The following is a 23,492-nucleotide window of genomic DNA, read 5'->3' as shown; positions in this document are numbered from 1 at the left end:
AGCTCAATAAGACAAAATATCACATTCAACCCATAATCATTACATTATTTCTCTTACTAAAAGTCAAAAAAACTCTTCTCAAACGAGGCTTTTTAGCCCCAGATTAAAATAGCCAAAAAGTCAAAAAGCCAACACACTTTCCGAACGAACCCTAAGTTATATTATTGTGTTTGAAAATTCTATATAAAATTTATATTTGTATACCATCACCCGATAAGAATATGTTCAGGTAGAATTTAATGATGAAAAATTGTAGAATGTAGTCATGATAATAGAAAGAAAAAATTGAAAGAAAAAAAAAGGCAAGATAGTCATTTAGAAAATCTTAAAGTATGACATCAGCAATTCAGAGAGTAATTTGTAATGAGATTACAACTTCAGGACGGAAAATGTAATTTTTCAAATGTAAAGAAATCTGTATTAAATAGAAATCTCAGAAGTGTCAGTGTAATTTAGCCTAAAACAAGACACCACGTAACATTTACCTTATTGACATCTAAAAATTCCTCATTTTCTTGAATCAAGATAATAGCATAAAGCTAGAGACACAAAAAGTGTATACAGGAATTTTAACATAACAACAATGATTGGTAGCTTGAATTTTTATGGCCCGAACAGCTCGAATGTCTCAAAACGATATCATTTTGAGAGTAAAATGACGTTGTTTTGATACATTTCAACCATTCGGGCCACACAAATTCGAGTTATTAAGCATTTTTCTAAACATAAATAGATTGTGTTGAGATTTACTATAGAGACACAAGATGTGAACACAAAAATTTAAACATAATTAGATTAAGTGGTTGAGGTTTACTCTTATACAATGGAGTTTATGCTTAAAAATAATAAATTTGAATCACATATTTATTTTTCTATGTAAATTTTGTGTATCTAATCTTGTTGTTAATAATATCTTATCATATATGTATGGTGGAAAAGAAATGTGATTAATAATAGTCTTAAAAAAATTATACAAAGAAAAGATTTAAAATGATATTTCAATGGCATTTTTTAAATTATGATGATAATTTTTTTGATTAAAAATGAATAGAACATAAAAAGTCACTTCATTATGTATAGAAATGGGATGAGATTAGAAGGTGCTTCCTAAAGCTCGTAGAATTTATTACGAATCATATTTTGATAATTCAAATCATTTTTTTTAATCTATACGAATAGATCATTCTTAAGAAAATAAAAAAAAATAAATTAGATAGATCAAATTATTTCAACGACCTTTATGATTTTATTTATTTGATTTTTTTTTAAAAAAAATGAACAATAAAATAATTTAAAACTAGATTGTCTTTTTTCTTCTTTCAAGTAATATATGTAAGGGCCTACGAAACAAATAGATTAGATGGTCAAAGTAGCGCTCATAATGATGCCCCCCACTAAATTGGACAATACCTCTCGGGAAATTCAATTTCTACACACATACTTACATCTGTGTACATATTTAATGATTTATTTTTTTATTACAGTTTTTTCCTAAAATAAAATTACTAAAGTGTCCTTATCTTCTCCATCAAAACTCTAATTTCTTTAAGTCCTGGTAAAATCATTTCTGCTCCAATGTAAGTCATGCTAAAATCAAAGTAAAATCTACAAAAAATTTAGTTGCATGTATTAACAACTGTTGAATAATCTTAGATCAAAAATAAAACTAGAAAGTGCACAAGAACAAACATCAAGTACGCACGATTGTTTCCAAGCTTTCAATCCAAATGTGGGGAAGTTGGAGAATCCACATTGTTCACCACCAGAAAAGAACCACTGGAAGAGACCCCACATAAAACTAATCGAAAAGAACTTCATGAACCTACTTCCTACAAAAGGATTGTTACTAACCGCCCACATCCACTAGGGTTTCAAGAGGGATATTTTTGGTAAAAAGAGTTATGCATTGAGTAAAATTACAAAATTCAAAATTAATTAGTGTGTATTGAGAGAGAATGTGGAGTGAGATATTTTGGTGTGTGGAAATAGAATTACCCATACGTACCGTCTTTATTTGTAATGGAGAGAATTCATTTCTTATAGAAATTAGATTTGCACGAGGAAGAATCCATTTCTTATAAAAAAATTTAAACAAAAATTTTAGAATTAATTACTTAAAAGTCCTATTTATAAGTGTTATAATAACCCAAGTTCTATTTAAGATTTTTTGAACAAATAAATCCTATTTAGTAAAACTGAAAATATTATTAGTTTTTCTCAATTTTTAAAACTAAAAATATTATCAATTTTGCATAATAATGTTTCAGATAATTTTTTGACTAATTAATGAAAAAAAAACAGAGCATAAGGTTAAACGTTTTTGCCCTTGTACTTATTGGTTGGATTTAACTATCCAATAAAACCGAGAACATGATCAGTTTTTTCCACTTTCAAAACTGAGAACATTACTAGTTTTTTCATTTTTAATTTTTTTTTCACATCAATGTTCCATCATCATGCTCCTTTATAGATACAAAATTTTCGGTTTCACACAAAAAATTAATTCTGTTTTTTCAAATTTTTTTAAAAAAATTAGTTTTTTTTTTTTCACATAATTTTTTTTTAGTTTTTTCAATTTGAAAGTTAATATTTTAAGTTTTAAAAATCAAAATAAATGTCAAATTATCATGTTCTTTTATAAATAATCATAAATGATGAACAATCATTGTTTGACAGCCAATTCCGACTATTACAAATTTAATGGGACTTGAAAGTCTAAAAAATCTTAATTATGACTTAATAGAGTATAAGTTCATAAATTTGGACTTATGTGTAAATGTCTCAAAATTTTATTTATATAACATTACTTATAAAAAAAATAAAAAATAAAAAAAGCTATTAAAAAAGATAATTAAGATCTAAACATAAGTTATAACAACGAAGTCACAAATATTCCAAGTTATCACAAAGGATATCATCTAAGTTGTGTTTGGTTGAAAGATTTTAGAAGAAATTTAAAAAGAAAAAGAAAACAATAGATAAAATGTGAATAAAATTTATTTACATTTCATCTAATTTCACACATTTTTTTTTTCTTTTCTAATCATTCCCAAATCTCCCAAACCAGACACAACCCTAATACATTTTACAATTGAAGACTTCAGATATCAACAAGTGAAACAAAACAGTGAGACACACTTACACCTTGTTTGGATTGCCGGATACAGGATAAGAAAATTAAAATAAAAATGATTATAATATTTTATTTAGGTGAAATTTTTTTAAAATATGCTTTGTCACAATTATATTTGGATAAAAAAAAGTACTTGATATTAACATATGAGTGAAAATTCTTTTACCTTTTTTGTATTTTAATAGATAATTTCAGTATTATAAAACTACACAACTAATCAATTTGTTTAAGTTATATTTAAATCATGAATTTAAAAGAAAATTTAAAAAGAAAAAGGAAAAAAAAAATGAATGAAATATAAATTATTTTTATTTTTCTCTTGTTTTTAAAACTCTATCCAAATTTACGATCTAAACCTCATTATTTTTTGGTAAAAAATGAATAATTGTAAATTAATATTGTGTTTGGATCATGAATTTGAATAAAGATTTTTTAAAAAAAAAATAGAGAAAATTACTCAATAGTTAGATAGAGAAAAAGAAAATACACAAATATTTCACTTGCACCCAACTACAGATTCACTTGCACTCCTATGTTTTTGTAATTTTTTTGTTTGTATCACTATCAAGTAATTCCCCTAAAATTATATATATATATATATATATAAATAGGATAACTCTTGAGTGTGCAAAGCATATAGTATGCCATTTACTTATGTATTTTTGTGACTTACGTTACACATTTTTGTGAGAACTTATGACACACTTTATGGGTTAACTTACACAAATTTGTGTTAAGTTATGCAATTTTATAGGGTGATTTACGTAAATTTGTGAAAAATATGCCAAATTATGATTTCTTAAATTTTTATGGGTTAACTTATATGAATTTATATTTAAGTTGCATAATTTTGTGAGATGACTTAACTATGTTTGTGAAAACTTACGTTAATTTGTGATTTCTCAAATTTTTATAAGTTAATTTACACGAATTTGTGTTTAAGTTACATGATTTTATAAGATAATTTACGTATTCTTGTGACAACTTACACAAATTTACATATCTCTTTCACTTCCTAAATAAATTATAACTATATTTTATTCATATTTTACATTTTATTTTTTATTTTTAAATGGGCTTTGGGTCCATAAATCCAATTTTGAGTTTCTTAAGTCTAAAAGTCTACGGACTAATTTACCATGTCCTAAGGACAAGCTTCGTTGAAATGACCAAACTACCCATATTTATATACACGTGTACACCTCTCTTTTCTCCTCTCTAAGGGATTGTTTGGAAAGTGCTAGATTAGTATACTTTTTGACTTTTTACGAAAAAACGTAAAATATGGGTTAGGCTTGAAGTGATATAGCAGAGAAGTGATGCGACCCAAATAAGATGATTGTGACCAAAATAGGATGATGTGCTAAAATAGCATGTGTTATTTTAACACAAGCCAAACAAGCACTAAGGTTTTTTTTGGATCGACTCTCTACCCTGTCACAGATCTATCTCTCTCTCTCTCTCTCACTCTCTCGGGTTTCATTTTCTCTCTCTACTCTTCTCTCACTCTCCGTGACTGTCGCTACCACCGTGAGTGGCGATGGGCATCGGACACCGTCCCTGGCAACACATTGAGTGCCAGATCAACATCAAGAACAAACTCTGAATCATCGTCGGCGGCGGAGGACTGCCAAGTCGATGATACGATCGTGCTTCGCAGTGTTGAGCCAGCGATAGTGACGTCGGAGTGATGTCTGTCACGACCCAACCCCAGGGGCTTAGGGCTGGAATCACAACTTACTAAATAATTATATTCGTAACAATTTAAATGACGCAGGCAGAGGCAAAATGGAAGTAAGAAAATAATGAAATAAAAAATTTACTTCATTCGACTATTTTGATAAAATAAAGTATATCTATAGGGCTTGTATTTATTTATTTTATTTAGTGACCGACCCTCAGTAAAAACAAAACAAAAGGAAGAAAAGGAAAAAAAAAATGGATCAGCATCAAATTCTTGTACGGGTTCCACTACACGAGGTTACGGGTCTTCCTTACATCTCATCACCTGAAAGGCTAACAGCTATAAGTTATAGCGATCCCGGATTTTACCCTTGTCGCACAGTGATCCGGACATGTGTCCGTGGATATTGGTAGTTGATTATTATCTTGTTTACATCCTTTTTACTTCGTATTTGAGTTACAGGATGGGTTGGGCAGGTTTGTTACAGGTTGGTTGAGTTTAGAAACCAAAACTAGTTGCCCAGATTTTGACCTGTCCGCTTGAGCGGGGGTTTTGGCGCTCGAGCGGGAATTGCACCCATCCAGTACTTCCTGTGCAGTGTTGGAAGCTCGAGCGTGGGATTGGCCGCTTGAGCGGGGTTCTGTGTGTGACGCTCGAGTGGGAGAGTTGACGTTCGAACGGAGACCTAGTTCTGTAAAAAGTTCTAGGAGTGTGCATCCGCCGCTCGAGCGGGATGGTTGACACTCGAGCGGGAGTCTGTGACTGATGCTCGAGCGGGGCATTTGACACTCGAGCGGGGCGACTGGGTTTAAGTTCCGAGTTTTGACTTTTCAAATCACTTTTTCACTTTCTCTTCTCTCTCCTACTTTTCTAAAAACACCATTGTTGAGCCTCTCACTCTAGAACTCTACCTTCTCTCTAGGTTTTGATCTAGTAGGAGTGATTTGCTCATCTTGGGCCTTTACAAAAAAGTTGTTGATCGTCGAGGGTTACGTTTTAATCTGAAAATTTCCGGATTTGGTGCACGTTGGGTTTTGTCATCTTCTCCCTTGGGGCTCCGGATTTGAGGTAGGGATATCCTACTCCTCTCTATGGATTTTGTCTTTAAATTTTAGTATTTTGAGATGTTGGGGTTGGTTTGGTAATTTTGTGAGAGTTTGGGGCTTTTGTGTAAATTTTACAAAAGTTGGGGTTTTATTTATAATAAACCTAGATGCATGTTTGGCATAGAGAAATGGAATAAATGTTGAATCATTGATGAAAATGGGACCCTAAAGGTTGTAATGTTAATTATGGAAAATGCCCTAATTACATTGTTTGATTAATTGGGTTAATTAATCGTGAGAAACGAGATTATGAAATAGGAATGTTGAGATTGGGAATGTATGGGGTTAAAGGGTGTAGTTGAATTATTTATCACTCACCGGAATGAAATGTTGATTGAATATCCATTTGTGAATTTATTTTCTGTTTAGAAATAACTGCTTTGGGCTATCGGTGGAGGATAGTCGTGATTGTTGTAGACAATGCATGATGATTAGGCAAACTGAAACTAATCGCTGGAATGTATCATTGAGTATGACGGTTGAATGAATACATTAAATTTATGTATTGTGTGATGATGTGTATAATTATTGTTTATATGCATTGTGTTGTGTTGGAGGAGATAGGGGATGTACTCCACGGTTTAGGGGAAGATAGGGGATGGACCTTTAAACCGGATGTGTTGGGAGGAGATAGGGGATGGACTCCATAGATAGAGCTCATATGCTTATCTATTAATGTGTTGGCAGAGCTCATATGCTTGTCATTGGAAGTGTGATAGTGCTCATATGCATATCTGTGGAAGTGTGATAGTGCTCATATGTATATCTGTGGAAGTGATGATACAGCTTGTATGCTTATCTGTTGATGTGTGATATAGCTAGTATGCTTATCTATTATGAAAAAGGAAAGTGCTTGATATGAGTTACTGCCTCATATGGGTTGTTTGGCCAGGTTCTGAGCCATGGTTATAAATTGAGAATTTGAAAGGAATTAGAAAATGAATTGTAATATGGACTCGTATGTCATGAAACTGTAAAGTGTGATAAGGAAAAGTATCAGTGTTAACCATCTATCAACTGCTAATCTTTTAGTCATTGTTCATAGTTGGTTTAGTATATTTCTACTGGGCTGTGGCTCACCCTATATGGGAACATCATTTTCAGGTACAGGTAGCATGCCACCTCCAAGGTCATAGCTTGGGAGGCTAGAGGCGGACACACTTTTGTCATTTTATTTTTGATGTATTACATGTAAATTCAAGCCAAGGGCTTAATGTGTAACTGAGTTAGTACTCTTTTGTTATAACCAAGTGTTAACTTGGAAAGCTGTAAGCCTTTAGGGCATTTGCTTTTGTCGTTAACATGTAATACTTTTTGTAATGAAACTCTGATAAGTGGAAGAATGTGGAACTTTTATATATCAATTCATGTCTATATTGATGGGTTTAATGTTGTTATTTTGAGGGCGTCACAAGCACACAGCAGAGTGAGAAATATTATGCTAAGAGTATAGGGAACACAAAATAACCATGGATAGTTAGTTAAGCTAAAATATTTACATAACTTAATTTGAATAAACAAATTATTTAAAGTGGCAAAAACTGAAATACATGAATTATGTAAATAAATAACCATAACCACGGTACAGAACAGAATAGAGGTCACATAAATGACAGTCAGAACAGAGGTCAATGGATCTATGACAAATAGAGAACCATAAAGTGGTCAAACAGAGATCAATGGTTATTTAAGTCCCTCAAGACATAGGACTCTCGTGGTGGTACTTACAAAACATAATTATTTATAAAACCATTGTCAAATAATTTCTAAAAGTTAAACAAACATATCCATGGGTTTCAATTTAAGCAAATAGAGTTCAAAAAATAATAACGTAATCCAAATATTAATATAATTTATAAAACATAGATTGCGTAAAATAATTTATGGTAACTCAAAACATACATAAAATATATTATGGCGACTCAAGGTATAATACAACTCACCTTAATATTGACCCTTAGTCTTTACTTTTTTATAACGGCCTCGTTGTTACCCGCAAGTATATTTTCTTCTTATCCGAGGTCAGCCACAGGTGCGAACTATTTACAGAGGAGAAGGACGCATGGCTTCTTTCTTATTGATATGGGGCAATTTATAATTTGGCCGCCTGTCCTCACAAATGGCCCTATTTTCCTATTCCCCCATGACTCACCTATGCTATATGTGCATTGTCACCACCCTATATGCTAGGGTGGTGACAGACCATTGTAATTATTATTATTATTATTATTATTATTATTATTATTATTATTATTATTATTATTATTATTTTTATTTTATTTATTTATTTAATTTATTTTTTAATTAAACTTTGATTTAATTCTAATTTGGCTCAATTCTTAAACTAATTATATACCTTTTTTTTTGATAATATATATAATTCCTAATTAAATTTCATTTTATCACATACAATCATAACATTCAACACTTTATTTTACTTTTGCGGAATATGTAATTAAACATTTGGGGTGTCATAATTCTCCTCTCCTAAGTAGAAGTTTGTCTTCAAACTTCACGTACCTTGATTTTCGAAGAGGTGTGGGTATTTGACTCGTATTTGACTTTTAGTTTCTCACGTTGCTTCTTCAATTCAATGATTTCTCCATAAAACTTTTACAAGAGGTATAGTCTTGTTTTGAAGAACTTGATCACGACGATCGAGAATCTGCACTGGTTGTTCTTCATAAGAGAAATCCTCCTGAACTTTCAAGTTCCCATAATCGATAACATGTTCTGTATCTTGAAGGTATTGCTGAAGCATCGAAACGTGAAACACATTGTGGACATTGGACAATTCAAGTGGTAGTGCAAAGCGATATCCAACAGGACCAATCCTTTCTAGTATTTTGAATGGCCCGATGTAACGTGGTTTTAACTTTCCTTGCTTTCCAAATCAAATAACCGCTTTTGTTAGTGAGATCTTTAGGAAAACATGATCTCTTACTTGAAATTCCAAGTCTCGTCTCCGTGTATCTGCATAGTTTTTTTGGCGGGGTTAGGCAGTGCGGATTCACTGTTGGATGAATTGGATTTTATCACTCATTATTTGTACGATTTGAGGGCCTAATAACCTCCTATCTCTGACTTCTTCCCAACACAGAAGTGATCGGCACTTCTTTCCATACAGTGTTTTGTACAGGGCCATTCCAATGCTTGCTTGGTAACAGTTGTTATAGGCGAATTCCACTAAAGGTAGATGCTCATCCCAATTACCTTTGAGGTCCAACACACACATACGTAACATATCCTCCCAAGTCTGATTGTCCTTTTTGATTGCCATCAGTTTGCGAGTGATAAACAATGCTAAATTTTAGTGTGGTTCCCAAGGCTTCTTGTAATGTGTTCTAGAAGTGAGACACGAAGCGGGGGTCTCGGTCAGACACAATTGAAACTCGGGTACCATGCAACTGAATGATTTCCTTGATGTATAAAGTGGCAAACTTATTAAGGGCGTATGTGATTTTGATTGGCAGAAAATGCGCCGACTTCGTCAATCGGTTTACTATGACCCATATTGCATCATTTTTTGAGATTGACTGTGGCAGCTCGACCACGAAGTCCATAGTGATGTGTTCCCATTTCCACTCAGGTATAGGTTACAGCAATCTTGCAGGTTTCTGATGTTCTACTTTAACACGCTGACAATGTAAGCATTTGGTGATGTGGCATGCTATGTCTATTTTCATTCCTGTCCACCAGTAGTATTCTTTCAGATCATGGTACATCTTTGTATTACCAGGGTGGACCGTAAACCTCGAGCTATAAGCTTCTACCAATATGTTCTTCTTGAGTTCTGGAATGTTGGGTACGCAGATTCGATTCTGAAATTTTAGTAACCCATTGCTTATAGTGAAGTCAGGATTAGGCGTACTCATTTGCTCATCGTACTTTTTTTTAAAAGTTTATCTATATATTGGTGTGCTTTAATTTCTTCAAAGTGGTTCCACGGTTATATTGGCAAACAATCCATTGATCTTGCGGGAAACGAGAGTACATGCCAAACTTCTGGTCATCTTTTGACTTAGTGTGTCTGCCACCACGTTAGCTTTGCCTGGATGGTGATGGATCTCTACATTATAGTCTTTCATAAATTCTAGCCACCGCCATTGCCTCATATTCAATTCCTTCTGTGTAAACAGATATTTAAGACTTTTGTGATCAGTATAAATCTCACAGGTTGCACTTTAAAGATAATGGCGCCAGATCTTGAGGGCAAAAATCACCGCAACCAACTCTAGATTATAAGTTGGGTAGTTCTTCTCGTGAATCTTTAGTTGTCGCGAAGCATAAGCAATGACTTTTCCGTTTTGCATAAGAACGCAACCCAAACCATTATATGAGGCATCACTATAAATGATGAACCCATCTGTTCTCGCGTGACACAAGTCTGCTTTTTAACTCTTGAAAGCAATGTTTTTGCTTGTCAGTCCATTCAAAGTGTGTTTTTCTAAATTAGCTAGGTCAAGGGTGATGCTATCTTTGAGAAATCTTGCACAAAGCGTCGATAATAGCCAGCTAGACCTACAAAACTTCGTATTTCTGACACATTAGTAGGTCGTGGCCAATCCACAATTGCTGTAATTTTTTGGGGGTCAACCGAGATGCCATCCTTATTAATGACGTGACCGAGGAAGTGTATACTAGTGATCCAAAATAAGCATTTCTTTAACTTAGCATAAAGTTTGTGATCGTGTAGTGTTTGTAAAACCATTCACAAGTGCTGCTCACGGTCTTTCGGTGACTTGGAGTATATGAAAATGTCATCAATGAAGACAATAACGAACTCATCAAGATAGGATTTGGACACTCGGTTCATGAGATCCATGAAGGCCGCTGGAGCATTAGTGACGCCAAATGGCATGACGAGAAACTCATAATGCCCATACCAGGTTCTGAAGGCAACTTTTTCGTTGCTTTTTGTTTTGACTTTTAGTTGATGGTAGCCATAACACAAGTCAATTTTTTAGAACACTTGGGCGCCTTGAAGTTGATCGAATAAGTCATCGATTGGTGGCAAAGGGAACCGATTCTTGATAGTGACCTTGTTCAACTCCCAGTAATCGATGCATAACCTCATCGTGGCATCCTTTTTCTTCACGAACAATACTGGAGCTTCCCAAGGTGAGGTACTAGGTTGAATGAAGCCTTTGTCCAATAGTTCTTGGAGTTGAGTCTTCAGTTCTTTTAATTCTTTCAATTCTGTCATTGGTTGGGTACCAGGTTGAGTTTCAATAGTGAATTTGATTTCCTGGTCAACCGGGGTATCGGGTAGATCTTCAGGAAAGACATCCGAGAATTCTTGAACCACGGGAATTGCATCAACGATGGGGATCTCTTTTTGTGTATCGATCACATAACAAATATAACTATAACAACCCTTTCTTAGAAGTCGTTGGGCTATCATGGAGGATATAAGACAGGGAGGGTTAGAAATTCCAATCTTATCAAAGACAAGTTCGGGTTAGTTTGGTAACCGGTGGGAGACCTTTTTGGCTTTGCAATCAATAGAGGCATGGTTAGCAATCAACCAATCCATTTCGAGGATGATATCAAAGTGACCAATGCGGAGGGGAATCAAGTCTACGTATAAGGTTTTGCCTTTTTAGGGATATGGCACAAGACTTTTTAGGGATATAGCACAAGATTTGTACACATCAATATTAAGGGCGGAATTTACCAAAAGGAAAAGACACAGACAATATATATCCTAAGGGTTTGGGTGTTAATGCCAACTTGGCAGCAAAGTGTGGTGCAACAAAAGAATGAGTCAAACCGGAGTCAATGAGAACATGAGCTAAATGACCACAGATAGAAACTGTACCTGACACAATATTTTCGGTAACTTATGATTTTCTAGGTACCAAAACAAATGCCTTTCCTTGACCTTTTTGGTCTTTCCTCACTCCTCCAGGTCCTGCGGGTTTTCTGATTGGTTCAGAGAGGTCGGCTATAGGAGTGGTAAGCTTTAGACAATCCCGCAGTAAATGGCCAACTTGACCACATTTAAAGGATGCTCCTATGTCCCGATGGCATTGTCTCCAATGATCTTTCCCACAAGTAGGACAAGTTGGAATAGTGCCACCTCGGGGATAGTAGGACCTTGATTGCCTGAGCTGGTTGTGCTCGTATTCACCCTCTTGGGAAGCGCAACATTGGATCTTCTATTGTCTCTTTTCCAGAATCACTTTTTTTGGTTTGGTTCTCCGGAACGGGAGGGTTTAATTCCTTTTTCTGTAATGTATGCTCGGTCTACCACTTCGGCATAGGTTGGTAGTTTCAAAACCTCAAGCCTATCTTTGATTTCAGCATCCAATCCTGCTTCGAATTTTTTTCTTTTTAAGTTTCGGTGGGGATGACATATGACGCAAATTGAGCGAGTTGTGTGAACTTGCTCTCGTATTCGGCCACCGTCATGGTTTCTTGCTTTAGATGCATGAATTCCAACGCTTTTTGTTCCCGTAGTGAATCTTGCCAAAGTCACGATTTCTTCTTTTCCCAAGGTAAGAAGCCATCATTCTTGCGCATTATCTTTGAAAGTAAAAATGGCAAACGTAACCTTCTGTCTTTCGATATAGGGCAGGGCGTGAAAAATCTTTTCTTTAACCTAAGCATCTGCTACCATTGGGTCTGGACCGCTGGTAAATGTAGTGGGTTTCAGATCTTGGAATTATTTTATGGTAACCGGCTCTTCTCGCCGTTTTGGCATCTCATTGTTTATGTTGGTCTGCAAGGCTTGCAAAAAGCTAGTAACCACTCTTTCCATGATTCTTTCCATCGATTCAGTGCCACTAACTGATGATTCACTTCTGTTATCATTATTGGCCATTCTACAAAGTAATAAACGAGGCATTATATCCACAACGCAACAAATATATAAGCATATACAACGCAATATATATAAAATACCAACTTTACTATTTTTACAATTAATATTGCATCCCTGTCCAAAAGTCAAAATATGTTAGTGTCTCTTCCTTGTGGTACAACAAAAACAACAAAAGGGGATCAGAATGTATCATGGTTAGCATACAAAAGAATTTTTGTCTCCAAAATCTAGAGTGGTGGGTCAAACAACAACGGGAAGTAGTGTTTCATAAAAAGCTCAAATTCTCATTCTAACTGTACCACACCAAAACAAACCCATGTGGCCTGGACGGTGTAAACGGGGACGAACTGTATGTAGCCCCAAAATTCTCGATCGACGATCCATCCCGATTGCTCAATGTACGATAGGTCATTATTAAAATTAACAATTTGAATATTAATAATTTCCAACGAGTTAGGGACATTGGTGAAGATGTAGTCCTCGGGGTACACATTTCCTCTTCTGGCAATAAAATCTGGGAGCAAAGGGCCAATGATGTAGTACGGGCGGTCATATCTTGGGGCAAGGCCGAAGACACGGGTGGGTCCGAGAAAGCGTCCGTGCGTGTAGGCACGACTTTGTCTCCACAATAAGTATGGTATGTCAATAGGATTGGTCTGTATATATATTAGTTGATCCATCAATTAGGCAAGGCCTGGATGTAGTCTTGTAACTATATCCTCTAAGTCTTCCTATCCTTCCGATGAGGCGGGGGTAGGGTGCTCTGCTAAAATATCCTCCAAATTAATAGCCTTGAGCTCCTCACAAAATGCCTCATCAAGGTTAATTTTGGACATTCCTACATCACCAGAATGAACGTGAGATTTTACAACAAAGGACTAACGTCGCAGATAAATATTTATTTCTTAGTTTATTTTATTTATTATTTCTAACCATTGTTCTGATACCACCTGTACGGGGAAGAAATAATTTTCCTCATATAATCTTGTTGACTAAGTCCACGCTCCTCCGTACGACGTCGCTTTGTCACCTGAAAACACAAACGTGAGCTAGCCGGCGGGTGTGTGCCGGAAACCTCTCCGATGCCTAAGTCAGAAAACTTGACAAATAGACAAAGCTCAATGTATTCAGGAAGCAAAATTGTATGTTGAGTTATGTTACCTCCTCCGAGGTGATGCTTGTGAGCTTTTATAGGTTTCGAGTGGCACAATCCTAGTAGGACTTTTATTTCTCCATGCAGAGTCCTCCTAGGATTCATACTCCTAAAGGATAATGCTTATCCTTTTACACCCCCCCTACTGCTTAAAACCAAGTGGGATGGTTTTCACCATGGCTGAACTACCATTTGACCGAAGTAAACTGGCTAAGATGAGCCACAAGGTAGGCCGAACTATCCTTAGTTCGGCCCTTCCTTTTACTCCTTATCTCGGTTCTTCCATGTATGAACCATGATATGTTGCCACCGAGCTACAGAGTAGCAAGGTCTTGACCGATCTATCCATAATACGCCATGACCGGACTAACTCGGAGACCGGACTAACTCCAAGTTGTCCAAACCGAAGTAGCTTTACAATTCCTGAGCCGAAGTAACTTCATATCTTTTGACCGAAGTAATTTATCTCTCTCGGGCCGGAGTAACTTCTCGGCCCTTTTTACCCAGTCCGTCATACTTTGGGCCATAAAGTCCATCTCATAGCTCGGCCCAATTTTCACAAAAAATTACCCTCTCAATTGCCCATTAATTCCATCTGCACAGCATGATTGGGATTACCAAGTGACCAGCCGAGCTAACGTTTTTAAGCTTTTCCAGCCGAACTAAAAAATCGTTTTAGCCTCTCCAGCCGAGCTTATTTTACTCCGGCTCTACACGTTCGGTCAAAATGTCTCTTTAATCATTGTGACTGTAACACTTCACTTTCCAATGACACGTGGCAAGCTCTGATAGGTGGTGGGCAGCTGTCACGCCGCCCTCGTACTACAAAAATTTTGAACAGTTTCCCGCTTTTTCTCTCTCCCTTTTCACAAAATAACTCCTCCAGTCTTGAATCATTCACCCACACATTTTACCCTTTCCTTTCTTCGTGCTTCTGCTCTTCTAATCCTGAGTTCGTGTTCTTCTTTTGCTGCAACAGTTTTCATCTCCAGTCCCCTTTTCTTTAATCTGGTAAGCAAATCTACTTTCCCTTCATGTTTTTGCTTTCATATTTGCTTTATGCATCTTGTTTACTGTATTTTCGCAAAACATTTTCCTCAATTTCTGCTTCGCTTCTGTTCTTTCATGAAAAGAACTTTAACAGTAGAACGCATGTGTATGGATTATTCTGTAGAAAACTAGTCTTAGATCCATAATCATGTAGCAACCGAACTAGGACACTGTTTGTCCTACATAGGCAGATCACTTTGGACAATAACCGAACTAGAACTCCAGAAATCAGTAGTTCCAGTAGGTTATCAACTCCTGAACAACTCTAGCCGAGATAAGCCCACCGAACGAGGTTTGACTTTATTGATTGAGGAACCTCGGTTTTAAACCGAGCTAAGCCTTTGGGGCTAAGCCAGCTTTCCTAGTTTCTGAACCAAACTCAGAAAGCTGCCCCTAGAGGCTCAACCGAAATAACAAAACTCCTAGCTCAACCGATTTAGGCCCTTGGGGCTGAACCGGCTTTCTTAGTTTTTTTAGACCGAACTCAGAAAGCTGCCCCCAGACGATGAACCGGTCTAACAAAATTGTTTCCAAAACCAGTATGCCGAGATGCCTTCCAAGATTTGATCAATAAGAACTTTGCTCAAATCGAGCTTCCAATCATTTTTGCTGAACCGAGATAGAACCTGTCTATAAAGCCGAAGTAGGGCTCTTTTACCATGCTTTTAATTTGTAGCACGGTCCAATGATCTGTGCTTAACCCCTTTGTTTTCTACTTTGCAGACTTAGGTTGCCCAGTCACTCCGTGCGCTCAACCGAACTACTAAGCACAATTTTTGCACCGATATAACTTATTCTTAAATTATACGATAGATGGGGAAGTATAAATACCTAGTAAATACTCTGGGCGGCCTAGCCGAATTCAGGAAAGACTACCAAATACCTGACGACGTCCAGCTGGTTTTGGCCGAAAAAGACGTCATTCCCTGGGACAATGAAGGCTTCGTTCCCTTCACCCTTTTATCCATCATAGAAACCGGACTACGGTTTCCAGTTCAGCCATTGATTTGCGAATTCCTTAGGCAAACCAGACTATGCCCAACCCAACTATCTACTAACTCCTACCGCATCATTGTGGGTATAGCCGAACTGAACCGTCAAGCCGGACTAAACCTTGGCCTGGCCAAAATCTTCCATCAATATTCCATTGGCTCAAAAGAGGATGGATGGGTTTATTACCTTAGAATACGTCGCCGCCGAGAGAAGATAATAAAATATACACCGGACAAAGACCTAAATGACGACGATTTTTTCTGGGTCTCTGGGAACTTTGAGGATTTTCAAGCCCAAATTCCTGGCCGACCTATAAATTGGAAAAAATGAGAGCCTGGTAATTTTAACTTCGGTTTTCTTCCTTGCATTTTTTTTACTTCGGCTTTTTTATGTTTCAGCCGGACTAACAGTTGTCTTTTCTCGCAGATTTTGCCGACCTTCACTCTTTATACAGTTATCCAAACCTTGCAACTTTGCGAGCCGCACTACGATATCCTGAACGTAGTTGGGCCAAATTGCTGCAATTCGAGCCGACCTATCGATACAGTGGTCGCCGGAAAGCCAGAGTAACTGACTTTCTTCTTGAAGACGCCCCAGAACCGGACCCATCCTTGCCCGAGATTAGACTGATCCCACTGACAGCTGAAGAAGAGATGGCAAAAAAGAACAGAGTCAGGGTTCTTTTAACCGAGACAACCAGGCCCGAAGTAACGCCACCCAGCCAATCGCAGCCTGCTGTTGTGGCCCTCCCTTCTCAACAGCCGTTCTCTTCCCGCCGAACCAAGAGCACCCGGACTGCCGAAACCGAACAAATTTTGGTTGATGAAGAACCTGCTCTTCCACCGAGCTTGCCACCGAGCCCCCAACCGGAACCTTCTGACCGAACTACCGGTAGCTGGGCCCCAAAACTTACTTTCAATGACCGAGATATCCAAGATACAGACTCGGTTGTTGCTGAGAAAGACCACCAGTTGGCCTTCAATCTGGCCAAGAGTGTGTGTCTCCCCAAAGACATGGAGCACCACCAAAAACAGTTAAACACCGAACTGAAGGCTATCCGGTCTACGACTAAATCCATGATTCTGGTAAGCAACTTCGGCCGTTAGCTACTTTCTTTTTTCAACTTCTACTTCGGCTAAGTGAAATCTTTGCTTTGTCAGGCCATTCAGAAAAACCAAGTCACTCATAGGAAAGTGCTGGAGCTTAGGAAAATAACAAGGCAAGCCGCGGTAGAAGCTGAGGCAAAAGCGACCGAGTTGGAGGAGGCCAGAAAGCAAATGGCCGAGCTACGAGGTGAGATCGGCAGACTGACCGGGCTGGTTAGTTCGGCCGAAGCCGAAAAGCAGAAGGCTGCCATTGCTCTGAAGGACAAATACTTGCGTGAGCTGGTAACGCTTGAAAAGAAGAAAGACACTGAGATAAACCAGCTGAAAGAGAGCACCAAAGGAGCTGAAAAACGAGGCTACAAGAAGGCAGAGGACGCCTATGTCAAGCAGTGCGAAGCTACCAAGGAGCTATTCTTCAAGTGCGGCTGGAGGGGAGCCGTTGAGAAGCTCGGTCATGATCCACAGACCGAGGTTTTCAACCCTCCAGCCTACTTCATACCGAACTCCCTTATGGAGTATGCTAATGCCATGCAACAGGAGTTTCTTGAAGGCTCAGACACCGATGAAGACTCAGCCTCTGAGGATACTCCGATTGTTAATGTAGATCAGGTAGTTCGGTCGGAGCCCATGGTGGAAGATCTATCTATTGAACAACCAAGTGAAACCGTGGTTCCGACCGAAACCACTCTTGCGACCGAAAACGAGCTTCCGCCAGAAACAGGTCTTCAAGTTGATGCCGATGCTGCCTTTGACGCCGAAATTGAAGATCTTTTTTCTTGATTTTTTCTCTTTGTTGTTACCTTTTCTTTGTAACCGGGCTATGCCCCTCTGTACTTGCTTTTTAATGAATGAAAATTTTGTTTGGCTCTTATTCCGGTTTTGATGTGTGCTTGCACTTGTAATGTCTTCTATTGTTCCAACTGCCATTCCGGTTTTAATGGTTAAACTAACTATGCTTATCAGCCAACCACTCCTTAGCTGATATAGGTACTTCGGTTGAGGAGTATTCAGAGTTGGTTTACTCCAGCTGACCACTCCTTAGCCGACATAATTACTTCGGCTGAGGAGTACAATGAGTTTGTTTGTAGCCAACCATTCTTCAGCCATACCCATACTTTGGCTGAAGAGTACCAAGGGTTGGTTTATTCCAGCCAACCATTCTTCAGCCATACCCATACTTCGGCTGAAAAGTACCAAGGGTTGGTTTATTCCAGCCAACCACTCTTCAGCCATACTCATACTTCGACTGAGGAGTACAAAGAATTGGTTTAATCCAGCCAACCATTCTTCAGCCATACCCATACTTCGGCTGAAGAGTACCAAGAGTTGGTTTATTCCAGCCAACCACTCTTCAGCCATACTCATACTTCGGCTGAGGAGTACAAAGAGTTGGTTTAATCCAGCCAACCACTCTTCAGCCATACTCATACTTCGGCTGAAGAGTACTAAGAGTTGGTTTATTCCAGCCAACTTCTAAGTTAGTTTTTTCCAGCTAACTTAGAACACTGTTTGGTTATTTCGACCGAACGTCCTGCAGCCTGGATCCTTATCCTGGGCTTAGGAAGGGTGTTGGTTTATTCCAGCCAACCTCTAAGTTAGTTTTTTCCAGCTAACTTAGAATATTGTTTGGCTATTCCGACCAAACGTCCTGCAGCCTGGATCCTTATCATGGGCTTAGGAAGGGTGTTGGTTTATTCCAGCCAACCTCTAAGTTAGTTTTTTCCAGCTAACTTAGAATATTGTTTGGCTATTCCGACCAAACGTCCTGCAGCCTGGATCCTTATCCTGGGCTTAGGAAGGGTGTTGGTTTATTCCAGCCAACCTCTAAGTTAGTTTTTTCCAGCTAACTTAGAACAAAAGGTTTGCAATATTCCTATCTTCACTAAAACTAACTTTTACAAAGAAAAACTCATGCTGAAAAAAGAATTGGTTATTTTATTGAGAAAAAAGAAGAAATTACATGTTTGAAAGAGAAAAAGCTAAAAATAAAACAACTTGAGATTGGCCGTGTTCCATGGCCTAGGGATTGCTTTGCCGTCCTTGTCTTCTAGGTGGTATGCCCCTTTGCCTGCTAACCCAACCACTTTGTAAGGACCTTCCCAGTTTGGCCCCAACTTGCCATCTCCTGGTACCAAGGTGTTTCCCATTACTTTGCGCAGTACCCAATCGCTGATCTTGAATTGTCTTGGATGCACCTTTTTTGTTGTATTTTCTAATTAACTCTCGTTGGTATGAAGTAATGTGAACCAATGCCCTTTCTCTTCTTTCTTCCGCAAGGTCGAGTTCCAACGCTATGGCTTCTTTATTTAAGTCTGGATCAAAATTTTCGCTTCGGATTGTGGGGAGGCCAACTTCCAGTGGGATTACTGCTTCTATTCCATAGGCTAAGGAGAATGGTGTCTCTCCTGTTGATCGTCGAGGTGTGGTGCGGTAAGCCCATAAAACATGAGGAAGTTCGTTTGCCCACTTGCCTTTTGCCTTCTCTAGTCTTTTCTTAAGTCCATCCAAGACGACTTTATTTCATGCTTCTGCTTGGCCATTTGCTTGAGGATATGCCGGTGTAGAATTGTAGAACTCTATCTTGTATTCTTCACAAAAGTTTCTGAAGATTCTGCCGTCGAACTGAGTGCCATTGTCTGAGATTAGGGCTTTTGGTATGCCAAACCGAGTGATGATATTCTGCCAAACGAACTTCTTCACATCTTTTTCTTTGATGGATGCCAATGCCTCTGCTTCCACCCACTTTGTGAAGTAGTCTGTTGCTGCGATAAAGAACTTCCTGTTGCCGGGTGCAGTTGGAAGCGGTCCTACTATGTCCAAGCCCCACATTGCGAAAGGCCATGGGCTGGTCAATGGTAGGAGTTCTCTTGCTGGTTGATGAATTTGGTGTGCGAATTTTTAGCATTTCTCACACTTCTTTACATATTTCTCTGAGTCTGCCTGCATGTATGGCCACCAGTAACCTTGTGAAATGGCCTTGTAAGCTAGCGATCTTCCACCTTGATGGCTTCCGCACACCCCTTCATGTATCTCGTACAAGAAAGCTTCTACTTTGCTGGGATGTACGCACTTTAGATAGGGTCCTGAGAATGACTTCTTGTATAATGCTAAGGATGGGGAGAGCCAAAATCGCTGTGATTTCGCTCTTATTCTGTTGGCTTCTTTTTTCTCTTCTGGTAGGATGCTGTCTTTTAAGAACAAGATGATGGGATCCATCCAAGAGGGGCCTAGTTCTGTGCAATATACTTCTTCCGCTTCGGGGTCTTCTATGCATGGTCTAGGTAGGTAGTCAATCAGTAGTGGATGGGGTACGGAGCTATCTGCCATGGAGGCAAAACCTGCTAGTTCGTCTGCTCTGCTGTTTTCCTCCCTTCCGATTTGCTCTATCCTTACTACTTCAAATTTCTTGATCTCTGTTCTGACCAACTCTTGGTATTTGGCCATCCTATCATCCTTCGCTTCATAGTCGCCAGAAATTTGATTTACCACCAATTGTGAGTCGCTGTAAACCATTAGTTCGGTGGCCTTCATGTAACATGCTGATTTGAGTCCCGCGAGAAGCGCTTCATACTCTGCTTCATTGTTTGATGCTGGGAAGCCAAGGTTGATTGCTTGCTCTACAACCAGGCCGTCTAGGGAGATGAGGACTATGCGAAGTCCTGCACCATGCCGGTTGGATGCTCCATCCACAAAGAGCTTCCACATCTCTCCAACGAACAATTTCCAGCACGTGGAGGGGTCAGATGATGTCGTGGGGTCAAGAATGGTGTTTTCTTCAAGGTCCATGCTTGCTGTCTGCCTTTCGTCATCTGATTGTACTGTTGGTGAGCCTTTGTTTGTTTCCTCTTTGTTGTCCTTAGTCTGGTCTGCCTTGGAGTTTGACTGAGTACCTTCTACTAGGGGTTGTGCTATTCCGGCGTCAACTTCCGTCCCTAGTTCGGTTGTGTCAGTTAGGTCGACTGGGCAGATATGATGACTTCCAGGAGTAAACTCTGCGACAAAGTCTGCCAAAGATTGGGCTTTTATTGCGGTCCTGGGTTGGAACTTGATGTCGAATTGTCCTAATTCTACTGCCCACTTCAAAATTTGCCTAGAAAAGTTCGCCCTCTCAAACAAAGCTTTTAGTGGGAAAGCTGTGAGGACGACTATGGTGTGGGCGTGAAAGTAGTGTGCCAATTTCCTAGAGGCCATCATCAGGGCCAATGCCAGTTTTTCTAGTGGCAAATACCTTGTTTCGGCTCCCAGCAGCGTCTTGCTGACATAATAGATAGGCAAGTGTTGGATTCCTTCTGCACGAACCAATACTGCGCTAACTGCGTGCTGGGAGACCGCCAAGTATAAGAAGAGTTCTTCACCAGGTACTGGGGTAACAAGCAGTGGTGGGGAAGACATATACTTCTTCAAGCTTTCCAGAGCTCGGTCGCATTCTTCATCCCACTCAAACTTGGCTTTTAAGGCATGAAAAAATGGTCGTAGTCTATCTGACGACCTGCTTATGAACCGGTTGAGTGCAGCTGCCATGCCGGTGAGATGCTGCACTTCTTTTACTGAGTTTGGTCTCTCCAGATCTTGGATTGCCTTGATTTGAGAGGGGTCTGCCTCTATACCTCGGTTGGTCACGAGGAAGCCCAGGAATTTGCCTGATCCTACTCCGAATGCACACTTGGACGCATTGAGGCGCAACTTGTGTTTCTTCAGGATCTCAAACATCTCGCCTAGGTCCTTAAGATGGTCATTCTTATCCTTGCTTTTGACCACCATGTCGTCGATGTAAGCTTCCATTGTTCTGCTTAACAATGGTTCAAACATCTTAGTGACCATCCGTTGGAATGTTGCCCCTGCATTCTTTAGGCCAAAGGGCATGACCTTGTAACAGTATAATCCTCTTGGAGTTGTAAAAGATGTGACCTCCTGGTCTGGTTCATGCATGGCGATTTGGTGATAGCCTCTGTATGCATCCAGAAAGCTAAGTCGGTTGTGCCCCGCCGTTAGGTCCACTAGTTGATCTATCCGCGGTAGAGGAAAGCTGTCTTTTGGGCACGCCTTGTTGACTGTTTTGTAGTCGACGTAGACTCGCCATTTGCCATTTTTCTTTGGCACTACGACTGTGTTGGAGATCCATCTTGGATAGTGCACTTCTCTAATTGCTCCTGCCTCCAGCAGGTCGCCTACTTCTTCCGCCACTATTTCGGCGTGGTGGAGTGCCGATCTGCGTGTGCGTTGAATGACTGGTCTGGCGGATGGGTGGACATTGAGTTGGTGACTGATGAAGTTTGGATCAATGCCTGGCATGTCGTAGGGCGTCCAGGCAAACACTTCGATGTTAGAGGTCAAGAATTCCAAGACCTCTAATCTCTCAGTGCTGGACAACGACGAGCCAAGCAAGAAGAACTTATCCGGGTTTTTCTCATCTATTTTTACCTCCACCAAGTCCTCCACCACTTTTTGATCAGCCTCTTTGCCGACGTCCGCGAATAGTTCATTGCTTTTAGGTTCCTCCACCGAATGAACGTATCCTTTGGCAGCGCGGCTGCCATTTACCGTGGCGAAACATTGTTTTGACATGATCTGATCTCCATATACTTCTTCAATTATACCGGTGTCGTTGGGGAACCGCATTACCTGATGGTAGGATGACGCCACCGAACGCATGGCGTGCAGCCATGTTCTGCCCAAGATGATGTTGTAAGTGGAGGGGACCTTCAGTACCCAGAACTCCACTTGTTTTGTTACGCTTCCCGCTCTGACCGGAAGAATTATTTTGCCGACGGGCCATTCTGGCATGGAGTTGAATCCAATTAGGGGAGACACTGCAGGCGCCAAGTCTTTGTCTTATAGTTTTAGTTGTTTAAATGTGTCGTAGTACATGATTTCACATGAACTACCCTGGTCAATCAGAATCCGCTTGATGTCAAAATCCTTGACTCGGAGAGTGATGACTAGGGCATCATTGTGAGGACAGTATATTCGATCCAAGTCTTTATCCGAAAAAGACATAACATTTGTTGCCTCTATCTTCCCCTTCTTGATGGCAGGTTGGGCACTTAACACCTCTCTAAAGTGCTCAGCCTTCTTGATTGATCCCCTGAGCTCGCATACACGCTCAGGTTCAAAGACTCCATGTATTACATTGATAATGCCTTGAGGTGGGGCGTCGATTGGCATTCCGTTGGGGTTATTGTGATCTTGGAGGGCTGGTTGCGTCCCTCCGTCAATATATTTGTCCAAGTGGCCTGCTGCCACCAACTCTTCCAAGTGTTGTCTCAATGGTGTGCAATTCTCCGTGCGGTGTCCCTTTTCTTTGTGGAAGGTGCACCGTGATCTTTCGTCATAATCCTTCTAAGCTTCTCCTAGTTTGACTGGCCACTTGACGAAAGGCTCATCTCTTATTTCGCTAAGAATCCGATATATCAGTTTCTTGAACACCGTGGTTATGGCAGT

The sequence above is a fragment of the Camellia sinensis genome, chromosome 3 (genome assembly GCF_055761805.1).
Source record: "Camellia sinensis isolate YWXY chromosome 3, ASM5576180v1, whole genome shotgun sequence".
NCBI lineage: Eukaryota > Viridiplantae > Streptophyta > Magnoliopsida > Ericales > Theaceae > Camellia > Camellia sinensis.
Note: the sequence above shows the minus strand (reverse complement) of the source record.